Genomic DNA, 12721 nt, shown 5'->3' on the forward strand with positions numbered 1-12721 from the left:
TTTCAGAACAAAATAAACAAACATAATACACAACATCCAACACCATTGTCAGATGGGATGGGGCTCATGGCCCTTCTTACATCCTACCTTAGACACAAGGACAGGAGAGGGGGAGAAAAATGCTAGACAACAGTAAATGGGGGCTGGTGAGACAGGGCCACTCGGGCTGCTGTGGGAGTCAGGGGAACATTATATATTAGGTACAAGGTTTGCCAGTACAAACACCTAATCTACTTCTTCCATGCAAGATGCATCTTCATCACCCTCAAGGGGGGATCTCATCAGGAACAGCAGCTTTTGGTTCCTCTGCCGTCACTTCATCTTCATCAATGCCTAAGCCTAGCTTGATCATGTGATACATGCAGTTTGAGTGGGTCTAGGATCCTTAAAGGAGAAGCTAGAGGAGAGCAATGTAGTTTCAAACAACAGCACCCACCAGGTCCTTGACTACTTGCCATTCTTGTCTGCCTCAGCCTTCTGCTGCAGTGTCTCTATGATGGGGTGGTCAGGGTTGATCTCCAGGTGCTTTTTGGCCATCATATAATCCATTGTAGAGTGTCCCAAAGTGCCTGGGCTTTCATGATTCACTCCATGTTGGCTGTCAAGCCACATATGCTAATTACAATGCAGCAGGGTGAAGACAAGCCTGTTGGAGACTGTCATCTTCTCAACCTTTTTATCCAAGATTTCCTTCTTGAGCTTGCAGAGATTCTCAAACTTGGCCTTGCTCTCCTCCATTTTCTTCTTCTCCTCCTCATCATCGGGTAGCTCCAAGCCCTCTTTGGTAACTGAGACCAGGTTCTTCCCATCAAACTCCTTGAGCTGCTGCACACAGTATTCAATAGGCTCAGTCATAAAGACCACCTCAAAGCCCCGTTTCTGCACTCACTCCACAAAAGCAGAGTTGGCCACCTGCTCTTTGCTCTCACCAGTGATATAATAGACGTACTTCTGGGTCTCTTTCATGCAAGAGGCACATTCTGAAAGAGAAACCATCTTATCTCCAGACTGTGAGGTATTATTGTGCAGCAACTCAGAAAGGCATCGCTGGTTAGAGGAGTCCTCATGGATTCCAACCTTCAGGTTTTTAGAGAATGCCTCGTAAAATTTCTTGTAGCTCTCCTTGTCTTCTGCCAGCTCAGAGAAGAGCTCATTTGCAAATGGCTTTCAAAGTTTTGCTCTGCTGCAGCATTTCTCATGTGACATTCAGGGACAGGTCCTCTGAGTTGACAAAACCATGAATTAAGTTGAGATACTCTGTTATCAATTCTTCACAGCTGTCCACAATGAACAACGATGAACATAAAGTTTGATGTTGTTCTTTTCCTTCTGGTTCTCAAAGAGGTCAAAAGGAGCCCGGTGGGGGATGAAGAGCAATGTCTGAAATTCCAACTGACCTTCCACAGAGAAATGCTTGACTGCCAGGTGGTCTTCCCAATCATTGGTAAGTCTCTTTTAGAATTCTCCGTATTCCTCCTGGGTGATGCCATCAGGGTTTCTGTTTCAAATGGACTTGGTCTTATTCAGTTCTTCTTGATCAATGTACTTTCCTTAATCTTCTTGGTTTTCTTTTTTTTGTCCTTACCATGATCATCCTCCTCATCTCAGCCCACAACTTCAGTCTTGGGCTTCTCTTCATCACCTTTTTCTTTTTCTTTCTCACCTTTCTCTTCCTTGGCCTCATCATCACTGATTTCCTTCTCTCATTTGTTCCCTAAATACAGGGTGGTGGGGTAGCCTGTGAACTGTGAGTACTTCTTTAACACTTCTTTGACCCACCTCTCCTCCAAGTACTCTGTTTTATCTTCTTTAAGGAGGTGCAAGATCACTTTGGTACCCTGGCCAATAGGCTCCCCATGGTCAGCATGAACAGTGAAGGAACCTCCAGCAGAAGACTCCCACGCATACTGCTCATCATTGTGCTTTGTGATCACAACCACTTTCTCTGCCACCAAGTAGGCAGAATAGAAGCCAACACCAAATTGTCAGTCATGGAGATGTCTGCATCAGCCTGCAGTGCCTCCATAAATGCTATGGTACCAGACTTGCAATGGTTCCCAAATTATTAATGAGATCAGCCTTGGTCATGCCTATGCCTGTATCAACCAGAGTCAGTGTGCATTCCTGGGGGTTGGGAATGATGTCAATTTTCAACTCTTTACCACTGTCCAACTTGGAGGGGTCTGCCAGACTCTCATAGTGAATCTTGTCCAAAGCATCATAAGCATTAGAGATCAACTCCTGAAGGAAAATTTCCTTGTTGGAATAGAAGGTATTGATGATGAGAGACATAAGTTGGGCAATCTCTGCCTGGAAGGCAAAAGTCTCCACCTCCTCCTCTCCATGGTGCATTTTCTCAGGCATCTTGAAGGAAACAAGCTGCAAGTACCAGAGATCATGGTGGACAGGGACTGTGTCCAGCTTACAAGTGGCAAGAAAGGCTGCGAGGGAGTGACTCAAGAGTGTAACTGATTTTGATGAGACTTTGGACAAAGAATTGTTACTGAAATGGCTTAAGGCTTTTGGGATGATGGAATGGGTGAATATATTTTGCATGTGGGCAGAATATGGCTTTTGGGGATCCAGACAGTGGACTGTTATGGATTGAATTGTGCCCCTCTCTCAAAAGACATTCAAGTCCTAATCCCCAGATCTGTGAATGTGAACTTATTTGTAAATAGAATCTTTGAAGATGTTAGTTAAGATGAGGCCAAACTGAATTAGTATTGGCCATAATCCAATGAGAGAGAGAGAGGGAGGGAGAAACACACACACACACATACACACACACACACACACAGAGAGAGAGAGGGGGAGAGAGAGAGAGAGAGAGAGAGAGAGAGGAGACAGATGACTAATATAAGTTAGGTATCCCCTGTCCCAGATCCTACAAGGTACTCAATAAAAATTTGTTGAATGATTGAAGACATAATCTTTTCTTGTTGCTCTAAGATGAAAAATCATGGAGATAAAAGGTCCCTAAAAATAGGTAACCTCAGGCCCTGACAATACTCCATATCTGGATAATATAATTGTGAGAACTTCATGTACAAGAACTATTTAATGCTACTCTCCCTAATTACCTTAAATTAGATGAAGAATATCTTCTGTGTAGCTGATCTTAAAATAACAGAAAAATATATTAACTTCTAATAATTTGTAATAGAAACAAAAGCACACTATTAGAGATTCTATTATTATCTGAAAGTATACTTTGTTTCAAAATGTTGGAGAATTTGAAATTAGGAATTTTCATGTTGGCCAACAAATATAGTGAGTCATTTTTCTCAGCAGAACCATCAGAATGATTTTCTTTTCTTCCAGAGTATGCTGATCACATTTCCTTGTTTTTAAGAGACAAGTTTTGCCAACCCATTTCATAGGTTATAAATCCCATAGCCTCTAACAGGTAGAGCAAACCTTTTCAGTAGAGGATTTTGCTTTCACAACATTCAGTTTGCAGCCTTAAAGATGCATCACCACTGCTCAAGGGCCCCCCTCCCATCCCGTTATTGAATCTCCAGGTTTATCATAACATGCAGCTTACAAAAAACAGGGACTCCCCACAATCAACCAGTGTCCAGCAATTAAACCAGGATAGAGAACTCTACTTTTGTGTATTAAACACTGTGTAGAACTCAAATAATACCCCTATGTCAAGTTTTCATAACACTCTTGTATTAGTCAGGGTTTTCAAGTTAAACAGAACTGCCAGAAGGTGAGTGTGTGTGTGTGTGTGTGTGTGTGTGTGTGTGTGTGCATAAAATAGGGATGGACACATGTGACTGTGGGAATTAGCAAGCTCAAATTCCATAGGACAAGCCATTAGCTCGGAAATCCAATGAAGGTTTTGATAAAGCTTTCTGACTGAGGTAGAGATAAAAATTCTTCTTTCTGACTGCTATAATCATGAATTCTCCATTTAAGGCCATCAACTGATTGGATGAGATTTCTTTCATTGTGGAAGGCAATCTCCCTTGTTGATTGTAGACGTAATCAGCCATAGATACAATCAACTGACTGACAATTTAACTCCACAAAATATCCTCATAGTCACATTCAGAACAGTGCTTTTTTGACCAAACAATTGGACACCGTAAACTGGCCTAGTTGACACACAAACTTAACCATCACAATGCCTTTCTTCTCTACACAAATCTTTCCCATCTTGCAACTACTCCAACACCTCTGTCTTGTCAATCATACTCTCTGAAATTCTAAAACAGTTTAAATATTTCTTTTTCTCTCTCTTCCCACCAATCTCTCCAAGTTCTTTGTCATATATCTCAATTTATTTTCTCAAGCTGGGTATGCCCTCTTCTCCTCATCCCCCTAATCTTACGGCAAAATTTCATTACCCAGATTGGAAAAATGCAAAAACAAATAATTAAGTGGCTCTCCACATTAATGATAACTTCCAAGTTAATCGAACTCCTCCCTGCCATTTGAGAAAGAATAAGAACTAGCATATGCCAGACTTTTCTAAGAGTTGTGTGTATATTAACTTATTCAATCCTAACTACAATATTATGAGGGATTAGTAGTAGTAGTAGTACCGGTAGTAATAGTAATTATCATCAAAATTTTAGAAATACGAAAACTCAACAAAGTTGAGTGACTTGCTCAAGCATGGGGCTTGGAACTAGCAGAGGCAGCTTTTGTACCTTGTCATCCTGACCCTAGAGATCACCCCTCCTAACCCCTTTCTCCATTGCCTACTCCACTGCCACGAGTATAGCCTTGGCTCCCTTGTTTATTATGGCACCCCCAGTTGCTGATACGCAGAAGGTACACAATGTAAATTTGTTGAATGAAGGCAAATATACATAGATTTCCTTATTTCTCTAAGATGAATAGGATCAAAAGGATGGAAATCCCCTAAAAATGAAAAAAGTAATTCTCAGTCTCTGACTATACTCCATAACAAGGTTAAATAATTTCAGGGAAATTAATAGGAGCCAACATAAGGAGGAAAAAAAGAAGGATGATAATAATGTTGTGAATATATCCCATACATATCTATGTCTAACAATGTCAAAGGAAACATACTATTTGGAGTATATGATGCTATTTTTCCTTATGATTTGAAACACTGAATACTAACTCTTTTGCACACAGGCATAACGTGTGTCAGCGAGTCTCACCAATACGTGCTGAATTGAACTACCTCTTCAAGGCAAGGGCAAATAAAATTTGTTTCTTTCGGCATTCATATGATTCTTTGTTTGCAAACATTATTAATCACTCCCTTTATATTAAAGCATTCAGATCACATTGTGTTTACCCAAAAACAGCTGATTTGGACAGTTCATTCAAATGGCCATGCTGGGGGTAAGAGATGAGAATTTCTTTGGATACATTGTTTTTATAAGTGATTATTTTATACAAGAAAAGATAATCATTTAGCCCTGTACAGTCTCAACTTATTTGATGAAATCTAACAATAATCAGTTAGCCCTGTACAGAATCAAAAGATTTGGTAAAGTACTTAATAAAAATGAAGTCTGACATAGTATTATTAACCCTCCTTTAAAATTGTATGCTTACTTTAAAATACAAATAATAACAGCAAAAAAGAAACCATGCAAAATAATAAGGAAAGCCAGCCATGTGGCTATTTGAAGAGGGATGATATTTTTCCACGGATACATGTAAATCTTTGATTCATAAATCCTATTACAAAGCTTTAGCTTTTTGGAAAATAACAGCTAGAAAATGCTTTGATAAAAAAACAAGCTGTTAAACATGAACAACAAAGTGCTATACAACAAAAAGGAACATTTCAAAAGCAGATGATAATTATTCTTTTTCTCACCAGTCTGAAATAGGATTGTGAAGTGCTAGGTCTTTTTAATAGAGAACCAAATTAATCTATTAATCCTTGTCATCATGATTGCATAATGTCTGGATATGAATGTCTGATGTGCAGAACTCTCTTTCCTCTTCCTCTGGAATAAGATGTGTGAAAATAAACCTTACACTTAAAAAGAAATGCTGAGTTTGAAAAAAAAAAATATATATATATATGTAATAATCTGAACCAAAAAGAAAAAAAAATACACGAGAAAAAATATACACTATGTCAGGGTTACAGACATGCTTTTATGTTAATATATGCACTGCTGTATGTCAGAGCTGTGAAAATGAGTGGTAAAACAAGAAGGCAGGTGGCCAAATATGCAGAGAATTTGTTTTTAATGTATTCATTTGCTTTTTTTGAGAATCTTTCACTTGGAGCTTAATTAATACCTTTAAAATTACTTCCCTGAATGATCTGTATAAAGTTCCAATTGAAATTGCCACTAGGCACTAATTAGTAAGTAAGGTCAATTTGCATAATAAATAAATAAATACAAACACAAACATGCATGACTCTTGACTCAACCTCCCAACAAGGACTAGTTCTTGCCATACTCAATGTATGAAAATGCTAATGTAGATAGTGTGGATCATGTCTGAGAATTTATTCTCTGCCTATAGGAAACACAAACACAAACATTTAGTCCATTTTCTGCTGCCAGCTTAAAGTTAAAATGCCACAGTGTTTTACGTATGCTTCCCTAGAATTTTATTCTAATCCAATCTTCTGCATTGCCATCTTGATTCACACCAAGAGTCTAGCTGACCTGCCACTTCTCATCCTGACCTAGCTTCTAAGTATGGTTAATGGAAGGGTTCTGTACTCCTTCTTAATGTCATACTTAAGGATTATGGATCTGTATTTTTTCTTATTTTTTTTAATTGGTGTCATTTTCTGATTTTGAAATTCATAATTTTGTTATTAAATTTACAAATTTGATATATGAAAGAAAAGTTTATAAAGCTGTGCCATTTTTGTTTTGAGGTTAGAAACTGTATTTACTTTTCCAAAAATGGACATTTATTTCATTTTACTTGCCTAAAATCCCCAAATCAAAATTACATGATTATATTTAATTCCTGTGTTCTCAGTTTGGCCAGACTGTTTTCATGCTCCTCACAATTTCCAGAACCAATTTCTTTATCCTCATTTAGTTGCTATTTTCTGGACCTTCAGATATGGTTCTATTTCCTTCTTAATGTATAACAATTATGAATAAATACTCTGATAAATGTCCTTCAATGTAAATTTTGTTTCATTGTTTTTACCTAAATTTATGCATATCTATGGTAGATTGAACATGTCCACCAGTTTGGACGTGTTCCTCCTCTTGGTCCCAATTCTGTGGATGTAGATCTTTTCAAGATGTTTACTTCAGTTAAAATATAGCCCCACTAAATCAGTCTGGGCTTTAATCTGGATTACTAGAGTCTTTTAAAGGCAGAGTGAATTTCAGATGGAGAGAGAAGCTGGAGAGATAAGCCAGGAGAGGCTGCCATGTGCATTGCCATGTGACAGAAAAGCCAAGGACCAAGGATCACCAGCAGCCAGCTCCAGAATGCCACAGTCTTTGGCAAAGAAAGCATCAACTTGCTGATTCCTTGATTTTGTTCCTCTCCTAGCCTCAAAACCATGAGCAAATAAATACCTACTGTTTACCCCAACCCACTGTATGTTCTTTTAACAGCTGGAGAACTAAAAGAATATCTATTGGTATATTGTATGTAAAAGAAAAAAAATATTGTAAATGAAACCAAAACTGACAGTAGCTTTTAAGTATCGCTTTCTAAGAGGGTGGCCTAATCCTTATCAATTAGAAAATACATCTCTATGGTGCTATCTTCCCCTTGGGAGACTACTGGAGGAGGGAGAAAGGGTGTAGTAAAATTTCAAAGCCTCTGTCTTGTCTTCTTTTCTGCTGCAAGCTGAGAACTTCACTTGATGAATCCTTGGTTTCATCAGCACATCAGCAAATCTTGGGACTTGCATTGGGAGATCTGGAGCTGGATGTAGAATGGGATGTTTACTTCAACTAGTAAATCATGTGAGAAGAATTGAGTTCCTGAAATGAATCTGAGGGTAACAGAGAAATGAAAGAGATGAGGGATTTGAGGAGAGTGACAAGGAAAAGAGAGAGACAGGTAGCCTTATGGGAGAGTGAGCACTGAGAAATGTGAGTACATGGAAACTTTCTAGAGGTAAGTAGCTTAAAATGAATAATACTAGCTTCCATGATGTTTGAGTTGATTACCTTTTCTGATGGGTTCCCAAGAAAGCATAGCCTGAGACAAGGACTTGGCTTCAGCATGTTCTTGTGAGGTAATCTCAGGTAGCAGAAGGGAAGAGACATGCCACGGAGCTGAAGTACCCTGCTGAAAGACAGGTTGTGAGATAATTTTTCAATTAACCCTGCCTTATGTTGGTGGAGAAGTGCCACCCAGGGCTTCAACTCCCTTTAACTTCTAGACCATACCTCTATGTATCCTGAGTGAGCAAAGATAAATGACATCCATGATTCATGAAGTTCAGTAATGTTTCTTCCACCTATTCATAAATTTTTGTATGGTTTTGTAATTTTTTAAAGGAGTTTCAGAGGAAAAAAACCACAAGAAATGAAGGCTGTGCTTTAAGTATTGGTCAGAATGCAGCAAAGAGAGAGCTGTGGGATGAGAAAGAAAAATGAGATTAAAAATTCATAACAGGGATGTAGCTGGATCCAGAAGTGACAGATGTTCTAAAGGATTTGTGGAAATTGGAAGACGGTATTGGAAATCTCCCAGAACAAGAGATAGGCAAATATGTATAATATTAGTATTCTGATAGTTGAATTATGTATCCTCTCAAAGGATAAATTTTTAATCTTATTTTACATTTCTGTGGATGTGAACCATTTATAAACAGGACGTTTGAAGATGTTATTTTTGTCTAAGGTGTGGCCAGCTGAATCAGGGTGGGTCTTAATACATATTACTGAAGGCCTTTCAAAGAGAAGAAACCAGAAGGTAGAAGTCAGAGAAAGCCACAGGGAGAAGCCGGAAGTCAGTGGAAACTGGAAGAGCAAACAGAGAGAGACAGAGAGACAGAGAGAGATTACCATGTAACAGGAGGCAGAGATGTAAGGCAAGGACACCCAAGGGAAAGAAACTACAGAGAAAAAGAAACAAAGGTGTCCATAGCCTGGGGTACTAATAAGATCAAAACATAGTTCTAGTGAGAAGAGTTGAACAAGGAAGCTATCCAACTAGAAGGTAAAAGTGTAAACAATAATAGTTGTCTGAAGGAGTGATGAGACCAGATTGTGAAACCACTAGCAATTGCTGGCTTGGCACAAATTTGGCAGTCTTATAATGGACACCAATGATCATTGGTTGTCAGCAGGAAGAGTGGTACAGATATTCCTGGGTCCAAAAGCAGGATACTTTAATTTGAGATTTTAGAAGTGAATCAAGAGGGCACAATTGTTTTTATTGCTATGGCCCAGGTGTGACCAAGATTCTGGTTGAAGTTGAGCTATAGCTTTTGGGTATACCTTCAGAGATGTTAATATGGAATATGCTCTGAATTGCTTTTATAAAACCAAAAATTTTGCATTTGGAAACACACCAGGCTCCAAGGACTTTCACCAAAAAACTGAGGCTCTGTATTGCACTATCCAAGTTTTTCTTCTTTCTTACCTTCCCTTAACAGACAATCTTCCTCAAATCATAAATAACTGGATGGCTCAGTTTCTCTTTTCCAGCCCATTCCTCACCCCACTTTTACACTGCTATCATAGTACCACTCCGTCTAAATTTCTATCAACCCAATTAAAAACATTGTCAATATCATTGTTTTGTAGGCTCCTACTTTTCCCTTACCATTACATATTATATTTCTTTATGCTTAGGTGCCAGTCTTCTTACTCTTCTTACACTCCAAATCTCACCCTAGGTGATATCGTCTACTTAAGACTTCACCCACCACCTGCCATCTCCCTAATTTCCTCTCTATCTCATAACAACTCTCTCACATATCTGTATAGGCAACCATGTTCCCAATGCCTAAAATGGATGCCACAAAGGCATCTTAAATTCAGAATAATTAAAAACAAAACTAATAATCTTGCAACCAAAATTGATATCATAGTCAAAATGGAAGCATAATCTCTCCAGCTATACAAGCCACAAATAAATCTCAACATCCCCCTCACCTCCTATAGTTTATCCATCACTAGTTTGACTTTATCTCCTAAAAATTCTTTATACCTACATTTTCATAACAACAACCTAGTTAATAAAAGTAACTAATTCTTGTTGAGAGTTTAATATATGCCAAGCTCTGTGACAGTTGCTTTACATGAATTATTTAATTTAATCCTCACAATAACTTTATGAAACAGGTACTTTTATCTTCTCCATTTCACACATGAGGGAACCGAGGCTTAGCATCTTTATGTAGCTTCCCAGTTACACAGGTGAGCAGGACCACTCTAACTTTTGTAAACCCAGAATTTCAAGTACTAGTCTAAATGTGTTAAACATCACTTATTTCCTGAATAGCTGTGCTAACATCCTCTTTCTGTATCATTCTTAGTCCCTTTTTTAAAAAAAACAAAAATTCTGTTTTATTGAGATATATTCACATACCCTACAATCATCCCCAGTGTACAATCAGTTGTTCATAGTACCATCATTTATTTGTGCATTCACTACCAAAATCAATTTTTGAATGTTTTCATTACTCCAAAAGAAAATAAAATAAAATAAAAACAAGAATAAAAATTCAAGTTAAGAAGAACACCCAAAACATTCCACCACCAACCCCCTATTATTCACTTACTTTTTGTTCCCATTTTTCTACTCATCTGTCCATACGCTGGATAAAGGGAGTGTGAGCCACAAGGTTTTCGCAATTGCATAGTCACACAGTGTAAACTACATAAATATACAATTGTCTTCAAAAATCAAGGCTTCTGGGTTGCAGTCAACTGTTTCAGGTATTTCCTTCTAGCTATTCCAATACACTAACAACTAAAATGGGATATCTATATAATGCATAAGAATGCCCTCCAGGGGAGGGCGGGGCAAGATGGCAGACTGGTGAGCTGTATGTTTTAGTTACTCCTCCAGGAAAGTAGGTAGAAAGCCAGGAACTGCGTGGACTGGACACCACAGAGCAATCTGACTTTGGGCATACTTCATACAACACTCATGAAAATGTGGAACTGCTGAGATCAGCGAAATCTGTAAGTTTTTGCAGCCAGGGGACCCGCGCCCCTCCCTGCCAGGCTCAGTCCCGGGGGAGGAGGGGCTGTCAGCTCCGGGAAGGAGAAGGGAGAACTGCAGTGGCAGCTCTTATCGGAAACTCATTCTACTGATTCAAACTCCAACCATAGATAGACTGAGACCAGACACCAGAGAATCTGAGAGCAGCCAGCCCAGCAGAGACGAGACATCCATAGAAAAAAAACAACACGAAAAACTCCAAAATAAAAGTGGAGGATTTTTGGAGTTCTGGTGAACATAGAAAGGGGAAGGGCCCTGAGGCGCATATGCAAATCCCGAAGAAAAGCTGATCTCTCTGCCCTGTGGGCCTTTCCTTAATGGCCCTGGTTGCTTTGTCTCTTAGCATTTCAATAACCCTTTAGATCTCTGAGGAGGGCCCGTTTTTTTGTTTGTTTGTTTGTTTGTTTTTTAATCCTTTTTTCTTTTTCGAAAACAATTACTCTAAGAAGCCCAATACAGAAAGCTTCAAAGACTTACTATTTGGGCAGGTCAAGTCAAGAGCAGAACTAGGAGAGCTCTGAGACAAAACGCAATAATCCAGTGGCTGAGAAAATTCACTAAACACCACAACTTCCCAAGAAAAGGGGGGTGTCCGCTCACAGCCACCATCCTGGTGGACAGGAAACACTCCTGCTCATCGCCAGCCCCATAGCCCAGAACTGCCCCAGACAACCCAGTGTGATGGAAGTGCTTCAAATAACAGGCACACACCACAAAACTGGGCGTGGACATTAGCCTTCCCTGCAACCTCAGCTGATTGTCCCAGAGTTGGGAAGGTAGAGCAGTGTGAATTAACAAAGCCCCATTCAGCCATCATTTGAGCAGACTGGGAGCCTCCCTACGCAGCCCAGCAGCCCAGAACTGCCCTGGGGGGATGGCACTCACCTGTGACATAGCACAGTCATCCCTCAACAGAGGACCCGGGGTGCACGGCCTGGAAGAGGGGCCCACTTGCAAGTCTCAGGAGCCATACGCCAATACCAAGGACTTGTGGGTCAGCGGCAGAGACAAACTGTGGCAGGACTGAACTGAAGGATTAGACTATTGCAGCAGCTTTAAAACTCTAGGACCACCAGGGAGATTTGATTGTTAGAGCCAACCCCCCCTCCCTGACTGCCCAGAAACACGCCCCATATACAGGGCAGGCAACACCAACTACACACGCAAGCTTGGTACACCAATTGGACACCACAAGACTCACTCCCCCACTCACCAAAAAGGCTAAGCAGGGGAGAACTGGCTTGTGGAGAACAGGTGGCTCGTGGACGCCACCTGCTGGTTAGTTAGAGAAAGTGTACTCCACGAAGCTGTAGATCTGATAAATTAGAGATAAGGAATTCAATTGGTCTACAAATCCTAAAAGAACCCTATCAAGTTCCACAAATGCCAAGAGGCCAAAAACAACAGAAAATTATAAAGCATATGAAAAAACCAGACGATATGGATAACCCAAGCCCAAGCACCCAAATCAAAAGACCAGAAGAGACACAGCACCTAGAGCAGCTACTCAAAGAACTAAAGATGAACAATGAGACCACAGTACGGGAGATAAAGGAAATCAAGAAGACCCTAGAAGAGCATAAAGAAGACATTGCAA

General features: G+C 39.7%; 1 pseudogene; it reads right to left on the bottom strand.

Moving 5' to 3' along the window:
• Positions 1-225: 225 nt before the first annotated feature.
• LOC119507052 lies at positions 226-2391 on the bottom strand (annotated as a pseudogene).
• Between the last annotated feature and the right edge of the window lie 10330 nt (positions 2392-12721).

The sequence above is a fragment of the Choloepus didactylus genome, chromosome 12 (genome assembly GCF_015220235.1).
Source record: "Choloepus didactylus isolate mChoDid1 chromosome 12, mChoDid1.pri, whole genome shotgun sequence".
In the NCBI taxonomy this organism is placed as follows: Eukaryota; Metazoa; Chordata; class Mammalia; order Pilosa; family Megalonychidae; genus Choloepus; species Choloepus didactylus.